Raw genomic sequence first — 24,990 nt, forward strand, 5'->3', positions numbered from 1 at the left:
ATAAACTCAAAACATAACTAAAGACTTCAGGTTTTATTGTGAAATGCAATTTTGACAGTCAACCAACTTAAATGAGAAACAACTAGCACATGAGTTTGAATTAATTATGTATGTGACATGATCTGTGTCACATACTACATCAAATTCTCCAATCACACTTATCCCAGATAGGAAAAAAACTTTGTTTTTTTGGTGGGGTAGACTGCAGAGAAAACTCTTGAAAGAAAACTGGCAAAAAAGTCTTACAAGGATTGGAAAGCAATAGAGTTATCAACATTCTCAAGCCTTTAATTAATTTTCTGGAAAAGCAGAATTTCCGGATTACAACTGGAGCAGAAAGGGAACTGGATTCCACAATCTCTGAAGAACAAGTCAAGAGTTATATAAAAACTGTGTTAAGTTTAATTGTTGTGCACTGTGGATGTCAGTTAATATTGTCACTTTATAAATTTATGAAAATTTGGCAATCAACCTGTAACTTTAATTACTAAATCAAGTCTGGACTACAGAAAGTATCTTATACTGCAGTTACAGGTTTTTTTAAAATATATATATATATATTATTTGGGAATCTAAATCGTGTCGTGCTATTATTGTGCTAGCACCATCTTGTGATTTACGGGGGCAAAGCATTAGATATTATATTCTTTTTTATCTTCATTTATCTGGAATCTTTTCCTACATTTGAAATTGGATAGCTAAATGATCTTTTCTCTTAATATTATTTTAATATAGATCATACATTGTAATGTTTTTCTTTTTAATAGATTTTAATCTTATCTCTATAAGAAGTTTATCTTTCAAAACAGAAAAGGGAAAAGAAGGACTGCTGATACTATATAGCAAACTCCATGGAGTGTGGGGGTGCGCACCAAGATCTCTAGCTCCACAGTAGCGCAATTTGTGAAATTTGGGCAGGTTCTGCACTCTAGCAAGTGGCAGGGCAGGGCCATACCCATTTGTGAAAGAGGCTGGGGCTCAGCAGAGAATGAAAGGCCAGCCTATTGCTTCTCCATTTGGCTGGACAAGGGCTCTGGAAGCCAAGGCCGCACAGGAGACAAGTGTGGCCAGGGTGGGGTTCTGAAACGTGGCACCAAAAGTAAGTTAGTGGTTGATGACTGGTTGGGTAGGAAAGGCCCAAACAGCTTGGGACCCCAAAGGGTGGGAAGGAGTATGGGATCTCTCAGTGGGTTGCGGGAGGCCTTGGGTTGTCGGAAGCACTAGGCCCCCTCCCCATAGCCTTCCCTACCCTGAGATACTTCGTGGACTTAACGACCCACACATTCGATTAGTGAATGCATGGGCAAAAGCAAGTTTTCATGTTCATTTTAAGTGATTCACTTCAACGAATCATCAAGTATGAATGTAATTGGCAGGCTCCATTACATTCATAACTCAAGGACTACCTGTACTTATTTTCCTGTCTGAATATGTATCTCACAGCTCCTCCTATATAGTTAGAACACAATCACTGAAAGTTACTGAACAAGAATTCAAGAATTTTCCCTAAGATTATTTGAAAAGTATTTTTATGATCTTAGTTTATACGTATTCAAGTATATACTCCAGTAATGATTCACTTTATGATCATCTCATCTTTTAAAAAAGATATACAGATAAAAGAATTTAATTTTTGCTAAACTGAAATGGTCTTTTATTTTATTTTTGATGAAGATTTTCCAGGAAATTCAAGAGTGATATAAAATATAATACTGATTTTATTTATTTAAACTATTGATATTCAATAATTTACTATGAACAATAATGTCTCCAAAATCGACATATCATTTTGTATTGTTTTCTAATAAAATGGAGTACCATTTACATAAGATAGCCTAAGCCAATTTTTAAAATATCAAAAGAATTGCCAAAAAAATTGGACAGAAGATATGTTACAGAACTTTTTAAAAAGGTAATATGGAATAGAAATGGGGAAACTCTCAGATGAGTAAATGGAGAATTTAATCAATTCTGACTCTGCTTGGTTCTTGATTTTACAATTATTTCTGGCCACAAAATAAAATGTTATTTCACAGTATTTGTGTATTTCAACCAGATGTACCTCAAGGGCGAAGACAGAAAAACTAACAGAGTTTGTGACAGCAAGATATGAATAACATATCAGTTTCAAGCAAAAATGAGCAATAATCCGTATTCCCCAGTTGATAATGGCTGATAATAAAAGCATTATTAAAGATTTGTACTCAAGTCCACTAACATTATACAAAAGACAGAACTAGTGGTTGTCTCTGCTTCGATTCTCTTTTTGAAATACTTTCCAAAGCTTGTATTATTTCCTGTTGATAAAATAGAATGCCTAAGATTTTTTAAATAAAGGATAGCCCAGAAAAAAGTGTTAGCTAAAACTAAAATCAATTACTAATGTGCCAGTTTAATGAATACTAAATACTAAATGGAACTGAGAGAGTATGGTGAATGAGAGAGAGAGAGAGAGAGAGACAGAGAGGGAGAGGGAGGGAGAGAGAATGCATATCTAACTGTACATACACTTGTCTGTGATGCTAATATCGTGATTTTCTTAATTAGTTAATTTAGCTGCTCAAAACCAGTTGTCCGATTAACAAGTTTCCAATTATCTTTACATAAGAAAATGCAACATAAAATGATGCAGGCAGTCATTAATTGTTTTAGTTCCCAACAGTGGCATCAGCTCTATGCAGCCAGTGTTAGTTCCCTAGACAATCCAGGAGTAGAATCTCTATGGTATCTGCAGGCTATCTCCAGAGTAATCAGTGATAGAAATTGGAGCTTCTTTGTGAAACTAAGCTACAGCTTTATAAAATTATAAAGCTTAAATACATGTATTGTTGTTCAGCTGCTAACAAGCACATTGAGAAAAGGTCCAAGCACAAACTGTTTGACAGAAAACAACCAAAGGTCAAGGATTGAGATATTCCACAATAAGCTTACCTATCAATCAATATTTAGATAAGCAGGAACCAGCACTTGATAAACAAGACCAATCAAGGAAGAAACAATAAACTAATCAAAATTGTTAGGATAGTCTATCACATATTAACTGCCAACAAGCTCCATTCCTCCGTGCACTGATTATGTTACCTAGACTGGTAAAAAATGCATATGGGAAGAGAAGCAAGATCAAAAACCAAGAACCCAATAAAAATGAATAATTAATAAATTGGCCACAACATTATCCCTTTTATAGAAGTAATTGATCTCCTCTGTATATATATCAGCCATTCTCTCTTACATATCTAACCACACATATATAGACATGAAAGCCAGTTTTGTGTAGTGGTTAAGACATAAGGTGAGAAAAGGAGGAAAGTGAGTTCTAATCCCGCCTTAGAGAGAGAGTGACCTTGGGCCAGCACTTTCAGCCCCAGGAAAGGGCCAATGGCAAACCACTGAAAAACCTTGCCAAGAAAACTGTAGAGGCTTGTCCAGACAAGAAAATTATATATACAATACATACATTCCAATACTGCCTTCTACAAGAAATAATTAGAAAATTAGAAATATAAACAATAAAATGGGATGGACATGGTGTGAGAAGTAACAGCATTAGGAAAGGAAAAGAAGTGGGGAACAAAAGCAGATGAAGGTACATAGGAAGAACATTAAGGGAGAGAGAAAGAGCCAGTTTAGGCATTACTAAATGATTAAACTCCCAAGAAACAGCTTTTTTTCAAGATAATTTTCAATGTTTTCCAAGCCAGGCCCTGCTAGACAGGATATTAAAGTCCTGAACTTCTAGGAGATATTAGGTAAGGGGAATCAGTGTATTCTATATTCATGCCCCATTTTATTTTCCAGCTAAAACTAAATTTTAATTGAAAGGAATTATTTTGATGTCCTTTTAATTCCATTTTTAAATATATTTTTTTAACTTTTGCAAAATTCAAATTCATTAAGAAAGGTGGTACTTCTGTGAACCAATACAGATAGTCTTTGTTTAGTGACTGCCCGAGACAGGTACCTTTTGCAGGAATAAAAAGAAGTGTGAGGGCACATAAAATTAGGGTGAGAGGGGTGAGCTCCCGTCACATGCTCCTGCTGACCTAGCAGTTCAAAAGTGGGCAACCATAAGTAGATAGATGGGTAGCATTTTAGTGGGCAACCTAATGGGGACATGAAAGGAACTCTAAATGGTGGTGGTGTCACCATTCAATCAAGCTTTGGTGCTCCTGACATGAATATAGTGGTGATAGTAGTAATAATAAAAAATAACTTTGTGACCATTCCTTGCATTTAAGATCTTTGCTGATCTGTAAAACAAAGGCAGAGGTATGGTTTAACTTAGAAATTACTTCACTGAATGGCAATGTTGCAGGTTGAATTGTAGTCACTAAACAAGGACTACCTTGTTTAGACAAGTAATGATAATCCTCTGAACAGTTACCGGTATGTATATCTTTTAAATTAACCTTATCCTCTAATATATAAGAAGCATAGAGGAAGTGTAAATAGTGGGTGCAAAAGGCAGGGGATGGGGAAATAAACAATTATAAATAGTTGCTGCCAAGTTTATACAAATCTACTTCCTGTAGAATATTGAAACTATATAGCTGTTCAGAAATATTATAGAAAAAAAATGAAGTTGTCAACAGAATTTAAATAAAAAGGCAAATCACACAATTTTTAGAGGTAATTCCACAGTTATTGCAAGATAAATAAGAAAATTTTGTTACTGAACTGTTTCTTGAGCTTAATACTTTACTTTTCACTTTCTTCTCTCCCCGTTTTTTAAAATTATAAGGATGCAAGCAAGCATGCATTTGTTCCTATTTGATGTGGAAAACTTAAACAGTAAATATATAAATAATGGAAACAGATATTTAAAAGGAATTCCCATATATATAATTTATCAAAATAATCTCAATATCAGTCAAGTAGTGAAGATTGGGATATGCCATGCCAATAATAATGTCTATAGCCCAATGCTTTTTTAAAGCATGACGCACACTATGCATCCTGTTTATTGACACTGCTGCTGAAGAAATGTTTAAAAAAATTAATGAATTTTCCTTTTCAAGAGCGTTTTGCAAGTTTAACATCACTAAGGCACAGTAGTATGCCCAAAGTGCAATCACCCTCTAATGCCTTTTAAAAGACTTCCTAAAGATGATTTTGTGGACTGTGTTTTGACTCTTGTGGAGCTTCCACAGTGCTTTTAATTATGTTTAATTTAACCAGGCAACTAAAGGATATGCAAGACTCACAAATTTGGTTACGGAACTATAGCAGCAATGCTGATTCCATAGAAGTTGGATGATCTCAACAATTTCCTCTGGGTTTTACACACCTTGGCCCATTTCCCTGCCTACATTGATATATCTATTTCATAATTACTGTTACCAACATCTACCTTTCTGGTAGATAACCTTTACCTAGGTGTGCTACTCCTTAATCAGTGTATGAAAAAGATAGGATTCCTGTAACTTGTATGAAGATAAAATAAATAATGCCACTTTCTTGCCCCAAAAGCTCTGAGAATAATTGAGCACACAAAACATTTCAGATACAATCATCAGATTAATTTATTTAGTGTGTGTGTTGGTTATAAAGATCTTATCCTACAATATTTGAAAAAATGTTATCTATATCTTGAGAAATAAACACACTCTTCAGCAAATCTTTCCTCCTTGATATTCTTAATTATTCTTTGTAAATTGCAACCATAAATCAGAAGCTAAGGAGAGAAATGTTTCTTTCAATTTTTATTAAGGTCATTGTTGCCTGAAACAAATGTACTTGGTTCAGTTATTCCTGGATTTCCTCCTTAATTTCTCAGCAATCCAGCTGCCATTTTTTCTGTTTGTCTGAAGCATATCTGATGGCAGTGAGCCCAATGGGGTTCTTAGAGAGGTCCATCTGGTCACATTAAAAAAAAAAACTAGATACAGAAATTATTTTAATGCTATAGAAGCTTATAGGCTCTATTGTGGCTGGAATTCGGTTTTTCTTTTGTCTGTTATCTTATGCCTTTGTTTTCTTTCCCATTATTGAGTGGGTGTGGGGGTAGAGGTCAAGGTTGAGGCTTGACTATTGGCGTAATTTCAAAATGAGTGGGAGCGAGAACTAACATAGTCTATTTCTTTAACATCACAGGAGTAGGGAGGGGTCTTCTATGTCTGCAAATCAGGCTCTGCTCTGTTATCCAATTTTTCAGATAAGAGGTGCTTTATAAACACATTTCCATCCTGCTCATGGAGGAGCTGTTATTTCCTATTTCCTGCTCCATTTCCCTTTGACCTCTTAGAGAGGATTGCACTCTCTGCTGTAAAGTTCTCTCCCCTACATTATCCTACAGGGAAGGAGTGGGCAATTAATTTGCCCAGGGGGACACATAAAAAGCTGGGACCATTGTGGAGGGTCATTGCCGCCCTGCCCCCACTGCTGCTGCCCTGCCCCCAAAGTCAAGCTGACCTGCTGCCCCACCTCTCCACCCTCACCCCAACTAATGCCACTGGTCGAACTGGGACTGCATGTGAGCTAGATGCAGCCCATAGGCTGTAAGATGCCTAGGTCTGCTATTTGAGTATTACTTAAAAGTTGCCCATGCACAAGTTTTCATCCCTATGTCTGAATCTACCATTTCACTCAATTCCTATTTGTAGTACCAGTTGATGAGATGGTAGCATTTGCAGCATTTAGTGGGTTTGGTTGCTAGAGGTATGTTGTTACTTCTTATTGGCCTGACCGTTTGGCCCACTCCTAAGCCATAGGACCCCCCCCCTTTCCAGAAAACTCTCATCCTACTTCTTGCCTATATTGTTCAAGGTTATATGTCTACTATTTCTGAATGAGCAATTGTGGTGCTCGACTTGATGTTTGCAGCTTTCAGGAAAACTTTAAGCTCCTTCTTCCAGCTCTTAGGGGACCAGCGGAAACGGGGGATGGTGGCAATAGATCTGAATTTTTATCTCCCAAAAGTGGACTAAAGCCAGAATTAATAGCTGAAAACTGAATTCAAGAACTATTTCAAGAAATAAACAACTATTTCATTATTTCTATCACAAATTCAAACAAGATTGTTAGAGGAAAGATGCAATATCAACAATGTTATGTTGTTAAGACAGAACTACACAATTAAGTATTAAGTATCAGATCTAATTAGTGTAATGTAATAGGAGTACATTACAGAAAAATTAACTAAAACAACATAATTAAATGAGGAAAAGGACTGTTTGAACTAGTCTTAGTTTTCATGTACTGAAATTATTAAAAATGTAAATTTAATATTACAACTTAATTGTCCATTAAATTAAATTGTTATAAAATAAAATGTGTTAAGTGTCCTCTAAGTTATTCACGAGCAACAAGATCTATGCCATGAAGTTATAAATTTGTTTCAATTCTGGAAAATCTGTATTTATTACCAGCTGCATAAATAATCTAGCTATGGAAACTTGAAGCACAGAGTTCCCCAACGTTTCCAGCTTTGTGGACTGGCAGTGGGGGGAGAGGGGATAGCTTTGCATAAGCGATAGGCAGGCCTGTGTGTATGCAGCTTCCATTGGCATGCGCGGCATGCACACTTGCCTGCTGCTCTCCCAAAAGGAGAGCGCATGCAAGTGCTTGCCCGCTGCTTGCACAAGTGAGGCCCGGTTGCAATCCCCTCACGACCCACTAGTGGGCCACAACTCATAGGCTGGGGTTCCCTGCTGTAGCAAAATATTCTCAAGACAAGTGATGCTGTGGGTTTTTTTTTCCTTCAATGGTTAATATATAATTGATATATATATTCATCAGTCATCCCAATGCTCTGCGCATGCCCATCCCCTGATATCCTGTTTTTTCCAACAGAGTGCTGCAGGAGGCTGTCAAGACTGAAAACAGGGCACAGAGGGCTGCGCATCAGAGGTATTGCCAATCCTTTGCTATTTCCAGGCCATTCCCATGGGCCAGATTTAGGGACCCTGTGGGGAACAGCTGGATCATGGACCTTGACTTTGACACCCCTGCTTTATATTGTCTGGTCAGATTTAAGGCTTCAAGGAAAAATTTATGGAATAACTTAGTCACATTAAAACCACATCTTTTTAATTAAAATGTTTAAGATTGCAATATTAGTACAAATTTATATTTCTACTAAATAATTGTACTCAGGCTTTTTTAAACAGATAAGATTCAACAAATAATTAGCAAAAAATAATTAACATTGTTTTATTTATGTAAAGTGACATGTAAAATATGTAGCTTTCATATTGGTTCATATGTTTCTATAATGCACTAAACAAGCAATTATACTGGAATTGGCTTGAATATTGTGCAATTATTTAAGTTATTTCTGGTATGGAAAAATACTTTTGGGTGAAATACAATTTTTTTTAAATGGTATATTAAAATAAGAAAATACAATATAATTACTTCCAACATTAGTAAAAACAAAGATCACAAAAGTAAATCCAATTTAGCCATTTAGCTAACTCAAAGGCAAGCTGACTTATAAATGATTGTACAGGGATTTCAGTCCTTTAATGAAGGCATGTCATTCTGAATAAACGGTGTAGTTATGGTATGCATTCCATTTTTTTGTGCACATGTTCTTTGGAATAGAACTAAAGATAAATACTGTGTGATATTTAATGAGACTATATTCCAAATTCAAATGAACTCCAAGGCAAATTAAAGAAAGTCAGAACAGAATATAATCAACTCAAAAGGAACAGATATCTCTAACTGGCCTATGCAACTTATATTTTTCTAGGTTAGGCTGTGATATGAAAAGCAAAGAAGAATAGATTCAATAGTTTTAGGGTTCAGAGACAAAAAAAGTACATCGTAAGATTATTATTGTGTATTTTGCTGAACTTAAGAAATCACACTCTTATCTTGAAGAATAGCAGAGTCAATACTGTCAGGAGGACTGACAAGAAGAAAGTCAAGGTTGAAAATGTGAGAAAAATTTCATTCTTCCTTTAATATGCCCAGGATCATATTGTTTCTAATTTATGAGGAGTTAGGACAACAAGGACTGCTTAAATACCTGAGAGATGGATGCAGAAAATTCTTTAAATGTAGATTTCTACTGAAAGTCTACATTGAATGAATATATTTTTTAAAAAGGGCTTGGTGGCATTGCCAATTATATTTACAGTGTAAGAATAGAACACACAAGAACATTGTAGAAGGTGATAAAGTGTTTTAACAGGAGAAGAAGGAACCCTGTAGCAAGAATAAAGCTCCCGGGATGAATCAGATCAAACAATATCCTGAGCAACACAGTTTGGAGCAGCATGGTAATAGAACTTAAACACGGACTCTAGAAGGTCATGTAACTCTGCTAGATAGAAATATTTCTTTATCTTCAAGATAGGTAGCCTTAAGATACATACATACCATTCCATTGGCAGTGGACTGACATAGAAAATGTCAGTAATAAAAGGAATAAAATAAACAAAACATGCACAGAAATAAGTTACCAAAAATATCCCATTGATTTATTATTACTGTATGATGAAAAGTATGTTTAAACAGTCATTAGAACAACAATTTTTAACACTGAATGATACAAAAAACAATATAATTTTGTGCAAATATGTTAAATGGTTCCTACCATTGCAAAATGAATGGAATATGAGTGCTTTTTCTTGGATCTGAGGAATTCCAATGTTGCTCCACTAATTTTATTAGTCATCACTCTTAAAGTCCAGGATGCATTCCATGCATTTTATCTGATCATTTTTATGTTTCCTTTAATATCGAAACTGTACAGAAAAGACAACAGAATTATGAAAAGTGAATAAATAGTATAAGGCCACTCATAAGTACTTCTTAATGAAACTATTGCTTAAACTGAATTCTGATTATTTTCTTAAGTTTATACCATCTCTTTAAAAATAGCCTTAAAAGAAAATTTAACACAAATATATTAGAACTACTAGTTCTATAAAATTTATACAGTAATATTTTTCCTTCTATTAGTAAGGGTAAGGGTCTGTTCTCAAATTTTGAATATTTATAGAACATATTTTATAAATAATATTTTCTTTCAGTATCAGCTTATGAAAAGCTCCAAAAATAATATCTTGAGCATCTTCACATAGCTGAGAATGCCAGTTTCTTAAGACGCTTGGAAGTACGTGAACATAAAACAGAATGACGGACTTAACCTTTACTTATTGCCTATTCAATATGTTCAAAAGCAGAAATGTACTGTAAAAAAATGCACTACAGAACTGTGTGCATGCTAAATGATCAAAACTGTTGAATTATGCTCCTTGATTGAATAAAAACTCCAGGTAGTCTCAAATAGTAAAGTTCAACTGTTTTAGGAAATGTTAAAAATGCATAATGACATTTTTCTTCTTTGACAATTTCAATAATTTTACTCCAATTGCATTTTTTTTATTACACTGTTGTCACAGACACACAAAAATACATTTAGATTCTCTTGCTCTATACAGAAACATATCCTACATGGCTTGGTAACAGTACCACCACATTAACTACAATATTCTGAGAAATCTTTATGACAAAGATAGTTTAATTTTCAATGTCATACATATTGTGCACAACTATGATTTTGGAAGCTTTGATATCAGATGGTTTGTTGTTCTCTCCCAAGAATGTATTATCTATACCCTTCCAAATATTTACACTGCACCAAAATGAAAGGGAATTATTTCAATAACACCCTGAATCAATTTGCAAACCTTCAGATATCCACAACTCCTACTTATTCCAAATCAAAACCAGCAAAATAGCTAGAAAGTTGAATATTGTAGTGAATACCACATAGAAGGCACTCAGTTGGAATAGAAGTATCTATGTTCACACCATGGTCGCAATTCTATAGGAAACCTCAATTAATACAGATCAATTCATATTACAGGTAGTCCTTACTTTGCGACCACCCATTCAGTGACTGGTTACAACGGTGCTAAATGTAGGGGTCTTCAAAGTTGCAGCCATTATAGTGTCCCTGTGGTGAGGCATCACATTTAGGGGCTATCTTACCTAGCAGTCTTCCCAAATTCAACAGTAAATCAATTTACAACCAAATTTCATATCCCTGAGCAAAAGTTCTCCATGTGAAACTAATTATGGGCTAGTCAGTTGCAAGAAGAAGGGCAAGGCTAGAAAATTCTAATCAACTAATTAAGGACTGGACTTGTAAATTGCAGTTAGCATTTTTTTTAGAAATATTACACTGGAGAAAAGCAGCTCAGGAATTCCGATACTGTAGTTTAAGCAATCTCTCTGCTCTGTGAAGGGACAAAATAAAGTGTGTGGGGGAGGTCAGACATGGGGCACTGTACAAGAGAACTTATATCTGAATAGCATGGAGCAACCAGTGATCCTCGAAGCATCTATTTTGGTCTTGTGTTACTTAACAAATGTTTCACTTAACAACCAAGTTGTTGGAATGGAATGTGGTCACTAAACGATAGAAGGGGTGCTGGAGATACGTATTTTTGTTGGCAATTTTTAATCCAGATGGTAGAGCTAATAATACATTGTAATCCAAGAGAACTGAAAGGCTAACCATCATTGCTTCCTTCATATTTAAAATAAGTTTTCCAAATCAATTAATAACTAAAATATGCATGTTTTACAGAGGGAGATTTGGCTGTATCTTGGACTCCATATATTTATCAAGTCCAAACTGTCATTGAGAAAGAAACAATGACAATGACTTCTCTATTCACTAGACATTCAACTGTTACAGAGAAGGATAGAAAGTTATCCAATTCCACCCCCCCCAATAATTTATTATTGTAGGATTTCATATTGATTAAACAAGATTACTTAACAAAATTTACTTAGAAATAACACAATGAAACTTATTACAGTAAACATACAGGTGAAACTCAAAAAATTAGAACATCGTGCGAAAGTTCATTTATTTCAGTAATGCAACTTAAAAGGTGAACCTAATATATGAGATAGGCTCATTACATGCAAAGCAAGGTAGTTCAAGCCATGATGTGACATAATTGAGAAGATTATGGCTTACAGCTCATGAAAACCCCAAATCCACAATCTCAGAAAATTAGAATATTGTGAAAAGGTTCAATATTCTAGGCTCAAAGTGTCCCACTCTAATCAGCTAATTAAGCCATAACACCTGCAAAGGGTTCCTGAGCCTTTAAATGGTCTCTCAGTCTGGTTCAGTAGGAATCACAATCATGGGAAAGACTGCTGACCTGACAGTTGTGCAGAAAATCATCACTGATACCCTCCATAAGGAGGGAAAGCCTCAAAAGGTAAATTGCAAAAGAAGTTGAATGTTCGCAAAGTGCTGTATCAAAGCACATTAATAGAAAGTTGTGTGGAAGGGAAAAGTGTGGAAGAAAAACATGCACAAGCAGCAGGGATGACTGCAGCCTGGAGAGGATTGTCAGGAAAAGGCCATTCAAAAGTGTTGGGGACTTTCACAAGGAGTGGACTGAGACTGGAGTCAGTGCATCAAGAGCTACCACACACAGACAGATCCTGGACATGGGCTTCAAATGTCATATTCCTCTTATCAAGCCACTCCTGAACAACAAAAAACGTCAGAAGCGTTTTACCTGGGCTAAAGAAAAACTGAACTGGTCTGTTGCTCAGTGGTCCAAAATCCTCTTTTCTGATGAGAGCAACTTTTGCATCTCATTTGGAAACCAAGGACCCAGAGTCTGGAGGAAGAAGAATGGAGAGACACATACTGCAAAATGCTTGAAGTCCAGTGTGAAGTTTCCACAGTCTGTGTTGATTTGGGGAGCCATGTCATCTGCTGGTGTTGGTCCACTGTGCTTCATAAAGTCCAGGGAAAACGCAGCCATCTACCAGGAGATTTTGGAGCACTTCATGCTTCCTTCCACAGACAAGCATTATGGGGATGCTGACTTCATTTTCCAGCAGGACTTGGCACCTGCCCACACTGCCAAAAGCACCAAAACCTGGTTCAATGACCGTGAGATTACTGTGCTTGATTGGCCAGCAAACTTGCCTGACCTGAACCCCATAGAGAATCTATGGGGCATTGCCAAGAGAAAGATGAGAGACATGAGATCGAACAATGCATAAGAACTGAAGGCCGCTATTGAAGCATCCTGGTCTTCCATAACACCTCAGCAGTGCCACAGGCTGATAGCTTCCATGCCACGCTGCATTGGGGCAGTAATTACTGCAAAAGGGGCCCAAACCAAGTACTGAGTACATATGCATGCTAATACTTTTCAGAGGTCCTATATTTTTCTATGTACAATCCTTGTTTTATTGATTGCATGTAATATTCTAATTTTCTGAGATCGTGGATTTGGGATTTTCATGAGCTGTAAGCCATAATCATCTCAATTATGACAAATCACGGCTTGAACTACCTTGCTTTGCATGTAATGAGTCTATCCCATATATTAGTTTCACCTTTTAAGTTGCATTACTGAAATAAATGAACTTTTGCACGATATTCTAATTTTTCGAGTTTCACCTGTATATGGGGTCGTGCCCACTGAACCCAGCAAAACATTGAATTTTATATTGTTTTGCTTCTTTCTTTACCCCATGCCTAATATACAAGTCCTCTAATCTTACTTCATCCCTTTTTTGTTTTTACTCGTGGGAGAATAAAAATACAGTTGTATGTATGAAAGAAAGGCATGTTACACATAAAGATAAGACTCCAACTAATTGTATAAGTGGGCTGATTTCTTTACATCCTTCAATTTGAGTGTTTGTTTTGCAATAACCCTCTGGCTAGTGTGTACATGTGTCTGAAAATATATGCATCTATATAATGATGTCACATTTATTTGGGGGAAAAAACTCCAGGATTGGTTTTAATTAATTAGCAACTTTAAGTAGGAAAACTGGGCGCTACATGCTTTTTTGTAAATAGCTTCTGGTTAATTTTCTGATTACTCCCCCCCCCCCCCAACTTCCCCAGTAATGATTGCTTTGATAATACTTGTCAACTATACTGCTCAGTTCTTGGTAATAGTTTTATTTTTGGAATATATTCTAGCACAATTTTTATGATTAGTTTTTAATAATCTAATATTACTTAATCTTCTTATCTACTATAGTTAATATGCCAAAAATTCTAGTGACTAAAGAATTTGATTGTTCTGATCTTGGAGCATACTGAAAATATATATTCATTCTCATTCTTGTCACATATAAAGCAGAGCTCTACTTGAAATTTTCAGTACCCTCATCTGACCTGCAATATGCTGCATATTGATCAAGTTTTATAAACAGTAACATCTCAAACTGACAAAAATAAGTCCAGTTGCTAGGACTCAATTCTAGACATTTCTATCTGGGTGAATGAGAATCTTCATCGACATTTATAAACAGACCTTTTCTTTCACTAAGGCTTATTGAAACTTCAATTCACACTGCATGTAATTTAGGTAGAATTCAGTGAATAATTATACATCCTATTAACTCATATTTTCTAAGTATGATCTGCTAATTAAGCCACAAGTAGCAGCTTTGAACAGTATACAAAGCTATAAATAATATTTATAAATAATAAGACCTGGGCTCACATACTGCAGAGGGCCCCAATCCCCAGGTCACAGCCCACTACCAGGCCATGGCCCAATTTGGAACCTGGCTATGTGCAGCTTGACTTGCACAAGCAGCGGGTCAATGTACACAAGCAGCTTGACTTGCACACACCAGCCCACTGCTTGCACAGACTGGTTCCCTCTCCTCCCCCGCTGGGCTGCTGGAAATAAAGGCTGAGGACCGCTAACATACTGCATCATGCCAAAAAGCAACCAACTGCCTTCACTGAACTGAAGGGAAAATAGATCTTTATATTCAGTTCAAGCTACCGTAAACTAACATTGTTTTTAGGTAATTGTCCTTTAAAATAGCTCATATCTGTTTTAAAGAAAATAAACACAGACTTGGTTGTGAAGCTTAAAATGCTAAAAAAGTACAAGGAAGGGATAGTGAAGAGAAACAGTGGAGGCAATGGAGAAAAACCTTTCAAGCCTACAGCTTTTCAAGACTACAAGTTGTTCTTACAACCTGTCACAGTTATGACCAGCCTACCCAAAAGCTACTTATAATCAAGTTTTGAAGTTCTGACATCCGGGATACTCTTGTGACTATGTGACTACATTTTGGGTGCTTGGCAACTGGCCTGCATTTACAGCCACTTGCAGTGCCCCTTGGTCACATGGCTGATTTTATTTTTATTGCAAACAATGGATTCACTTAACAACATTGCTATTTGAAGGCTCATTATTAAGTTTTTAAGATTTAAAAGTTATAATTTGTCAAAATTATACAGATATGTTAACCTTACACATATCTTGTTTACATATTTACACATTACACTGAATCTAAACCTGATCATATGTAAAAAGGGCTTTTATTAGCAAAAGTAAACCTAACCCTAACTTATCACAACACAAATGTAATAAGCCAAATTAATGTTTATATCTTTTTATTTCTCATTCATAGGAATATATAAACTATTAATAAGCTAGAGATCCCTAGTTTATTTCCTCAGAAAAAAAGACGTTATATTGTTATTTCTCAACCACATTTGTCCAGTATTTAATCAGAATATATACAGCATATGCTATAGTGCACTGCAAGATTAAAAAAAATAAGATGAACGGAAGAAAAAATATTCCTGTCAACTTTGCATGCAGGATCTTAATTATATCTACAATCAATCATCACATTATTTAAAAGAAATTACTAGGATAAACAATACATTCATTATTGTATGCTGTAGACTTTGCAAGTGTGATCTATCTTTAAGATCTATTTCCATTAAATAAGAGGCTGACTGGTATACCTTGTTTATGATCTATGGTATATTGTTTTAAATTTTATTTTCAATTATTTTCCATTTGTCAAGAATTCTTAAAATGGATTTTTCTTAGTTTTCTCTAGAAATCCAAGTGAAGACTACTAAGATTTCATCTACAGTGGATATAGAAAGTGTATCCCCTGTTAAAATGCCAGGTTTTTGAGATATAAAAGAAATCAGACTACCGTGTTTCTCCAACAATACGCCCCCCCCATAAGAAGACCCAGCATATTTTCTAGGCATAAAATGAAATTAAGCCCCTCCCCCCAAATTTAGGCCTAGTTTAAAACATGCGAAATTGGGGGGGGGCGGGGGGAGGAACTTGCCATTAGGAGTGCCCCGCGGGCAGCTACACCTCACCATCAGCCGCTCCTAACACCATGGTGGAGCACGGAGGGCTCCCTTACCCAGGTCAGCAGGTGGGCGGTGTCGGCATGGATGTCTGGCAGCATTTCAGCCACTTCTCAGGCCTCCATAGCTTCCACAGTTCCCACCGGTGCTGGAGCCTCTCTCGTTAGCGCCGTCTCCAACAATGTCTGAGTTGCTCCCGCTTTCCCCCCATGCCCGTAACAACAGGAAAAAAAAAAAACATCTTGAGGTACCTGGGAGCGTGCTGTGTTTTGGTTTAATCCTGAGCGGCTGGGTGGGTGTGAGAAGAGACGAACGAGCATCTCTGCTGCTGCTACCCTTGGTGCTCCAGCCTCAGGCTCTGAAAGTTTTCAAAAGCCTCAGTGCGCAGCCCGTTCCTGCATTCCAAGCGCCCAGGCCAAGCTGCAGCTGTCCCTCTCTTGCCAGCGCTGTCTCCAATAACAGCAGCAGCAGTGGTGGGAACCGTGGAAGGCGGCTCCCCCACCTGAGAAGCAGCTGAAATGCTTCCACGGTTCCGCTGCTGCCGCTGTTGTTGGAGATGGCACTGGCGAGACAGGAACAGTTGCAGCTCGGTCTGGGCGCAGTGCGTGGCGTTCCCAGGTACCTCAAAATCTTTTTTTTCCTGTTGTTATGGGGACAGGGGAAAAGCGGGAGCGACTCAGATGCTGTTGTTGGAGACGGTGCTGGTGCGCGGGGAAGAAATTAATGCACCCCCAAAAAGACGTCCTAGCCGTTTTTTCGGGGCTCAAAAAAACCACAAACAAACAAGTCCCGACCTTATTTTATAAGAAACACAGTAAGATAAATCACCTGAGAATTTTTTCACTTTTAATGTAACTTATAAGCTAAACAATTCAATTGAAAAACAATCTGAAATATTTTAGGGAGAAAAAAATAATAAAAACCTAGAACAACATGGCTGCATAAGCGTTCACATCCATTTATAGGTAGAGATATGGCTTTGTTCAGAATTAACCAATCACATTCCAACTGATGTTAAATAGTAGTCATTACACACCTGCCAAGTGACTCTGATCAAGTCCATATAAAGTTCAGTTGTTGCAGTAGGATTTTTCTGACATTTACTTAGGTGCCTCTTACAACAGAAGTCATGGTCTGCCAACAGCTTAAAAAGCATCCAAGGTATCTCATTCTTGGAAGGTATCCATTAGAGAAGGGTACAAAATTTTTTCAAAGGCACTGGATATACCATGGAACACAGTGAAAACAGTCATCATCTTCAAGATTAGAAAATATGAGACAACAGTGACATTACCAAGAACTGGTTGTCTCTTCCAAATTGATAAGAAACAAGAAGTCTGGTGAGAGGCTGCCAAGAGGCCTACAGCCACATCAAAGGACCTGTGAGAATTTCTGGCAAGTACTGGTTGTGTATTACACGTGACAATAATCTCATACTTCTAGGCTGTGGGGTAGGGTGGCCTTTTGTTACAAAGAAAAACATTCAAATCCAGCTACATTTACAAAAAGCTACCCGGTAGATCAAGTCTGACAAAAGTATGTGGGAGAGTATGTTATGGTTTGATGACACCAAGCTGGAACTTATTTCCATTGTTGGCCATAATTCCAAAAAGTATGTTTGGCATAGAAACAACACCGCACATCACCAGAAATACACCATACCCACAGTGAAGTAGGGTGCTGCAGCAATATGCTTTGCGGCTGCTTTTCTTCAGCTGTAATATCGATTTTGGTACAAAACCTTCAGGCCCCTACTAAAATGATAAAAATGAAGAGGAATTTCTTCTTTCAAGATGACAATGACCGAGAGCATACTTCCAAATCAAGAAAAGAATGGCTTCACCAGAATATCAAAGTTTTGGAATGGCCCAGCCAAAGCCCGCAGCCCAGGAATGAAAATCTGTGTGATGATCTGAAGAGGGTTATCTGTCTATCTGACAGATTTGGGGTACTTTTGCGAGGAAGAACGGGCAACGATTCTCAAAGCAAGATGTGGCTTGTTGATTGGCTCCTACTCCAAAAGACTGAATGCTGTCATAAAATCAAAAGGTATTTCTATAAAGTATTAGTTTAAGGGTGTGCATCTTTATGCAACCATGTTATTTTAAGTTTTTTTTTTTAATTATTTGCCCTTCCCCAGAAAAGATTTCAATTTGTTTTGTTGTTGTTGTTGTTGAATAGAACAGCTTATATGCTATATTAAAGATGGAAAAAAAATCTGAAATCTTGGTCTGATTTTTTTTTACATCTCAAAAGCCAGGCATTCCACCGTTAATACGACATATAAACTGTAGACTTTCTACATCTACCATAATTCTGATATAGTGGTATTGAAGTTGTATAAATTAAAATACATTGTGGATTTTTATACCCGTGTTTTGTAGAACAGGAAATAAAGCCAACAATGAATAGATTTGGAAAACAATTGTGTCTGGTGTTCACAAAGAATGGAAAATATATTTTAGACATATGACAACTGTAGAAAAACAAATGACAATAGAAGCAGCTAAGGCAGAAAGCTAAGGCTGTATATGAGAAACAAAGTTTTAAAAAGCAGGTTATAGGAAAGTAGAAGACATTTTAGAACAAATGGCTGAAGAAGAAAAAACAAAATAAAAAATATGGAATAGGAAGAAAATATACATATATCGATTTGCTTGCTAAAAAGCATGCAGAAACGGGTAGACCTGACTGGTTCAAAGTTATATTGTCTTCCTCCAAAAAGGTACTTAAGATCAGGTTCCAAAGTTCCAGACGTGCACACCCCCAATATTTATGCCCATTTATACTCTCCTGTGGTCACATGACTATGATTTATGGCATTTTTGCCAAAAACTAGCATTCACTTCTAAGTTTTGGCAAAAAATGCCCCAGGGTAAATAATGGGTTCACTTAACAACCACAGATTCATTTAACAAGGATGGTAATTAGCTTAATGACCACAACAAAAAGAGGTTGTAAAATTGGGTCTGTCATGGTTTTAAGTCAAGGATTATCTGTACAACAGAAAACAAGCAGTAATAAAAGCTTCAGGTGAGACAGCAGAAGAAACTAAATGACTGCTGTTAAAAAAGGGAAATGCCAGGGAAAAGACAGAACAGTGAAGTACAGTAGTTATTGAGAATACAGAAAGTAGTATAAAATGGAGCATATGACTTTGAAGGAGAAAAAAAATTGAAAGATTCCTTGGCTTTAAGAAGCATTACATTTAATACTAAAATAAATTGTTTCTCCAGATAATATCAAGCAATCACATTAAGTATACATGGAAGAAAAAGGTCAAATTGGTAAGATAAGATGATGATGAAAAGGACATTGAAATAAGAAAAAAAAACCCACATAATTTAAAGGAGATTTGAAAACTACAAGATTGGATGAATAAATCCTAAAGCCTACTCTAGTAAAATATCATTTTTCCTATTTTTTCACAAGACTGAAAAAGTATTTTTTACAATTCCATAATGGACAACAACTAATACCATTTCAGGTATTTCACCTGGAAAAAAGGAAAATGGGGAGAATTTCAACAGGGAGGCAAGAAAATTAGGAAATCTAAACGAGAAACAGCTATTAATGGTGATACGATGCTTTCCTCAATGGAAATATGGTTGTGTAAAACTAGAAGCAAAAAAAAAAAAAAAAAGCAACAGCTATATATACGAATAACTGGCAGGAGATAAAATTGTGATAGCTGATTGTTTACCAAGACAGGATATATAAAAAGACTGTATTTATTTTGTTATGGGGAAAATTCCATTTTTCTTAAATCTTTTACCCTACAAGGATAGCAGAGGTAAGCTTTCATTATAAATATGCGATGAAATGGTAGACTATTATTACAGCTGGGAAATTCTTGTAAGACAGAGGTAGAATGTGGAGTCAGTTTGAAGAGTGAGGGAGAGAAGCCAGAAGAGCAATAACTGGTGTGTGTGTATGTATGTATGTATGTATGTATGTATGTATGTATGTATGTATGTATGTATATATATATATATATATATATATATATATATATATATATATATATATATATATATATATATATATATATAGAATGGAAATACTGACATCCTTTGTGACAATCATTCTACAGTTCAGTAATACTGTTGTATAGAGAAGACATTTTGTTGATGTACCTTTAAAGATATTCATTTGGAAATGGGTGACACCAAAATCAAATCAAATACATTCATTTCCAACACTATCCGATAATACAATGCAACTGTTACATAAACTACAACTGGCCCCACCCTGACCATGTTAAAAAAATCTTGAAAACTTGGCTCTTCCTCCAGGCTGTGATAGTGGGTATTTATTTTTTAGTAATTGTTTTTTTCTTCTGGCATTTTAGTTTTCAATTGTACTTATTTACTGCATAGCATCAAGATTTAGTGTTGAGTGGTTATGTACGTTTTTAAATAAATATTCATAATTAATTAATGTTGTATAGCTGTCAAGAGCCTTTATACAATTTGATGGCCTTTTAAATTTGACAAATGAAATTTATATGAACTTCACTTCTGAAAAATGAGTCAGAATGTAGAAGTATTCTATCCAGTTTTGTGTCTGTTTCTATGTTGCCAGATAGAAAAGAGCCTATAAGAAAAAGAGATAACCTTGGGTTTTTTAGGTTGGTATTATCATTTTTGGATGGTGGTAGCAAGTACAAAATACAATTATTTATCCCCCAAATAAATAGAGAATGAATTATACAATTATTGATCAAATAAATCAAGTTTCTCCACACCTGCTGAATTATCAGTTCAGTTCAGTTAAATATACATAAATTTTTAAAAAAACAGGCAGAATTCAATGAATTTTTTTTAAATGAAACTCTTCCAAGCTTATATCCTTCCAATCTGTTCTAAATTTCTGGATGTGGAAGATACGACAGAAGCTCTAAGAGGATGTATATTTTATGTATATTTGTAGATATTGTACTTTCAAATTGCAAATGGAGACGTGGGTACTCTATTATCTTCATTTTTAAGTGCTTTGGTTTTATTGTATTGCGAACAGTTGCTGGGGTGCATCCAGTTTCGTTGTACTTGTACAATAACAATAAAGTACTCCTAATTCTAATTCTAAAAAAGAATAAAGCTCTGTTACCCAAACTGACTTCTGCTTGCATAAAGTTGGACTCAGCTCAACATTATTAATTCATAATAACCTTTATTTATTGTATGGACAACTTGTATACTGCCTACTCATAATACCTAGTAAGGAAATTAAATCCGTACACTCATTCAGCCATATTAAAATTCATCTTTCATAATAAAAAGGACTTCTCTTATGACCCCTTATACATGTTCACTTTCCTAAGAGATAAGAATCATGCATTTTCCAAAACACCACTCTCTTAGACTAGAGTATTATAAGAAGGGAAATTTTGTGCTGGTGTTTTATAAAATGAAGCACACATTTATTCATTACTTACCATACTGCAATCAGTAAAGAAAGTTAAAGGAAATATCCAAAGCTCCCATGTGACATTTGAAATATTATAATATTGATTTTCCTGACTGTTGATATTAAGACTCTGGTAAGCATATATTGATTAAATCCTCTCAGAGCATATCTATTTGGGAATCAATCCCATTAATTTCAGTGTGACTTAGTTTTCAGTGTGTGTGAGTGTGTGTGTGTACACACACACAACTGTACTATTAAGCTGGAGTGGGAAACAGCAGCATCGCTATTCTAGAACTTGTTGAACCATCATGTAACTACTGAAAACAAAGCATTAATTGTGCTCTATCAGAATAACATTTTTTTTAATTCATTTATCTAACCTGTTAAGGCCACCCAATTGCAAAAGGACTCTGAGCAGTTTACAAAATATCAAAGATATAATTGAAACCCAATTAAAAAAGCAACATAATGAAAAACAACTGCCTGGACAAAATAATTTTAAAATCTCAACAAGGGCTCCATAAGCATCCTAATCTCAACCTTTGGAGCAATATTCAATAAATTTAGAAAATGCTACAGAAACATTAATGTGGTTTGAAATATGTTTAAATAATATTTCATTAAAACACTATTTACTTCCAAGATAAAGCCCAAGAAATAAAATACATTTATGTTCTCCAGCAGTATTTCTGCATAACACAAGTCTTCATAAAAGAGATCAATCCACATTTTTGTGTACAAGTTGCAGAATGGAAATGTGTTCTTAGTATGAAAGGAGAAGCAGTTTGACAGTCAATCCAATAATTAAATGGATTTTTTTTTAAAAAGAACCCTGAAGCTTTTATTACAGTACATGAATATATACTGGTGACATTTGGCTTGATCTTTCCTATGGAAATGCAGAACAGGAAAAGAGACTGTTGCCAAGAAAACATCACAGATATTTTCATGTAGATACCAAGAATCCAACTTGATCAGAAGGAAAATTCACTTTAGCAGAAAGAAGATACTTACCATATTACATTTTAATCTCACCTTTCCTGTTCAATTCCATGGGATTTCTAAGGAACAATTTGTAATTGCACCCACACAGTAACTTTGCATGATGCCTATTAAAAGCCTTAACCTCCCTTTACATACTTGCCATATATATAAAAATATTTTAATATGTACTTATAAAATCCAAAGTTTTTAAAAAGCCAATCAAGTGAGTTTTACTTTTAACAACAAACCCACCCACCCCCCAAAACCAAAATCTAGAAGTTACAACTGAACAATAAAAACGTTTGGTTTGGACAGCCAAACTAGGTGTCTCTGCAAGGTAGTTTTGTTATATGTGATTTGCAAAAAAAGTTCCTTCATTAGATGCAGTCAACAAGACTACTAAGCAAGCAGGGCTTATGCTACATCATAAAATCTATTAAGACATCTTCACGCAAGACTAACAGCAAGCAGCACAAAATGTGCCTTCACACAATATAGGTAGTTCTCAACTTATGACCACAATGGAGCCCACAATCTATGTTGTTAAGTGAGACTGTTCAGTCAGTTTTGCCTCATTTTAGCACCTTTCTTACCACAGTTGTTAAGGGAATCACTGCAGTTGTTAAATTAGTAACCCGGTTGTTAAGTGATCTGGCTTTTCCACTGACTCTGCTTGTCAGGTCGCAGAAGGGGATCGCATATCTTGGGACATAACAGTTATAAATATGAACCAGTTGCCAAGCATGGGCTGCAAAGGTTGCAACTGTGAAAAACGGTCAACAGTCTTTTTTTTTTTCTGTACAGTTGTAACTTTGAACTGAGGACTACCTGTATTGATATGTAAAATCGATTTATTAACATGCTTGCCTTGGCTTCTTCTATTTAGTTATTTATTGAATTTATATTGCCTCCAATTAAAAAATTGTCTGTTTTGATACAGTTGGGTTTTATTTTAAAAAAGCACAGTACTGCAGAATAAACTCCTTAGTATACTTGACAAAAGTCATTAGGACTGCAAGCCCCGGCTCTGACAGAGGAAGCATTATTTTAGTGGTGCTTTGTTGTATCGAGGTCATCTCCCCAATCCCACCACGTTAAGTCATCCACACTTATCAATCAATCAATGCAGCAGCTATGGAATGCCACAGGCACTTCAGAAGTAGGAGCGAGAGGAACAGCCATGGTCCTGACAATTTTGCATCCCTGTTACTTTGTGGGGGGGGGCAGAGCTTCACAAGTGGTTACTAAACAGCTCGAGACCTGAGGTACGAATTTTGGCGAAACTCAGGGTCCAAAGGCTAGACGGCCGACAGGGGGCGCCACAGCCACCATGTGGGGACTAGGCGCCGCAAAGCGGCGGTGCGCCGCGCGGTGCGGGGGGGATGGGAAAAGCCCAACGAAGACGCGCAAAACTCTTTGCCAGGTCAAACTCCCCGCAGTGTTCAGCCCCGCCCCACACGCAGACGCTCAAGTAACGCACACACACATACCGCACCGCCCCTAGCCCTCCTTCCCTTTCCCCCCCCCTCACCTCCCGGTTGCCCGTTACCATTATTACCCATGACGCCCAGCGCAGCGCCGCCATCCTGCCTCCGGTCAGCTCCCACGGGAACGAGGGCTGACCTCGCGAGAACTCCCATCTCCACCCGCCCAGCCTCCTTTTGAGCATTAACATGGCAGAGGCGGCGCGCACGTGTCCGTCGACTCCCGGATACAACAAGCGGCGCCCGTAACGTGCTCGTCCGTGCACGGAGGAGTGGTCCGGGTCGAGGGGAGGGAAAGGAGAGTACGTTACCTGACGTCACACGCAGATGCCCCCTCCTTTCCTTTCGGATTCGAACAGGCGCGCGAGTCGCGGCTTCCCCCCCCTTCCTCCTCCCCCTCCTTTTCCGCACGCGCAGATCGCACTGGAATATAATCCTCCCGCCGCCTGTTCTTCAGCGCCCCCCCCGCCCTGTATGAGACCCCATCCGGGTCTTTTTGCCCCCCCTCCCCGCGGCCCCTAAGGGGGAGGGGGGGCTGACCTGGTTACTGTGAGATCAAAAGGAGATTCCGTCGGTGTCGTAACGGACCTTTTTTTTTTGTCTCGGTTCTCGGAGCCAGCCGTCCGCGCCACACGTCAGCGTTTCCCCCCACACACACACAACTACAGCACCCGCTGGCTCCCTCAGCGGCGGCAGCGGCAGCGGCAGCTCCTCTTCCGCTTCCTTCCCTCCCCATATTCCCTGCGCAGCCCGCGGAAGGGTGGGGGGGGCACTCCCTGCAGCTCCGCCTGCTGGTTGATTGAGGAAAGTGACGGGGCCGCCCTGTGAAGAGGATGGAGAATTTGAGGAGCCGCGGAGAGGCGGCGGGATCTGCTCCCCGGTTTCTCTGCTCCGCTTCTCTCCTCGGAGAACAGCCGCGCGAGAACCAACCGGCCTGGAGAGCGCTGCAGGTCCGGTCCCTTGCCCTGGTGCGGAATGGAGGAGCCGAAGTCCGGGTTTTCTGCCGGC

The 24,990-nt window shown here is 37.3% G+C and overlaps 1 protein-coding gene across 4 annotated transcripts in view; it reads right to left on the bottom strand.

Annotated features, from left to right (window-relative positions):
• ZZZ3 (zinc finger ZZ-type containing 3) overlaps positions 1-24,734 on the bottom strand; it is a 50,992-nt gene extending 26,258 nt beyond the window's left edge. For 2 of the 4 annotated variants that reach the window (XM_026700199.2, XM_026700197.2), the window contains exons 1-2: positions 24,523-24,731; positions 9,545-9,695 (exon numbers count right to left, since the gene is read on the bottom strand). The gene's annotated coding sequence lies outside the window, so the exon portion shown is untranslated. Of the gene's footprint in view, positions 1-9,544; positions 9,696-24,056; positions 24,112-24,522 lie in introns of those variants that run through there. The other 2 variants (XM_087930051.1, XM_026700198.2) reach the window with 2 other exon arrangements.
• Positions 24,735-24,990: the final 256 nt, after the last annotated feature.

This window comes from Pseudonaja textilis, chromosome 3 (genome assembly GCF_049901715.1).
Source record: "Pseudonaja textilis isolate UNSWEBS1 chromosome 3, rPseTex1.2, whole genome shotgun sequence".
Taxonomy (NCBI): domain Eukaryota; kingdom Metazoa; phylum Chordata; class Lepidosauria; order Squamata; family Elapidae; genus Pseudonaja; species Pseudonaja textilis.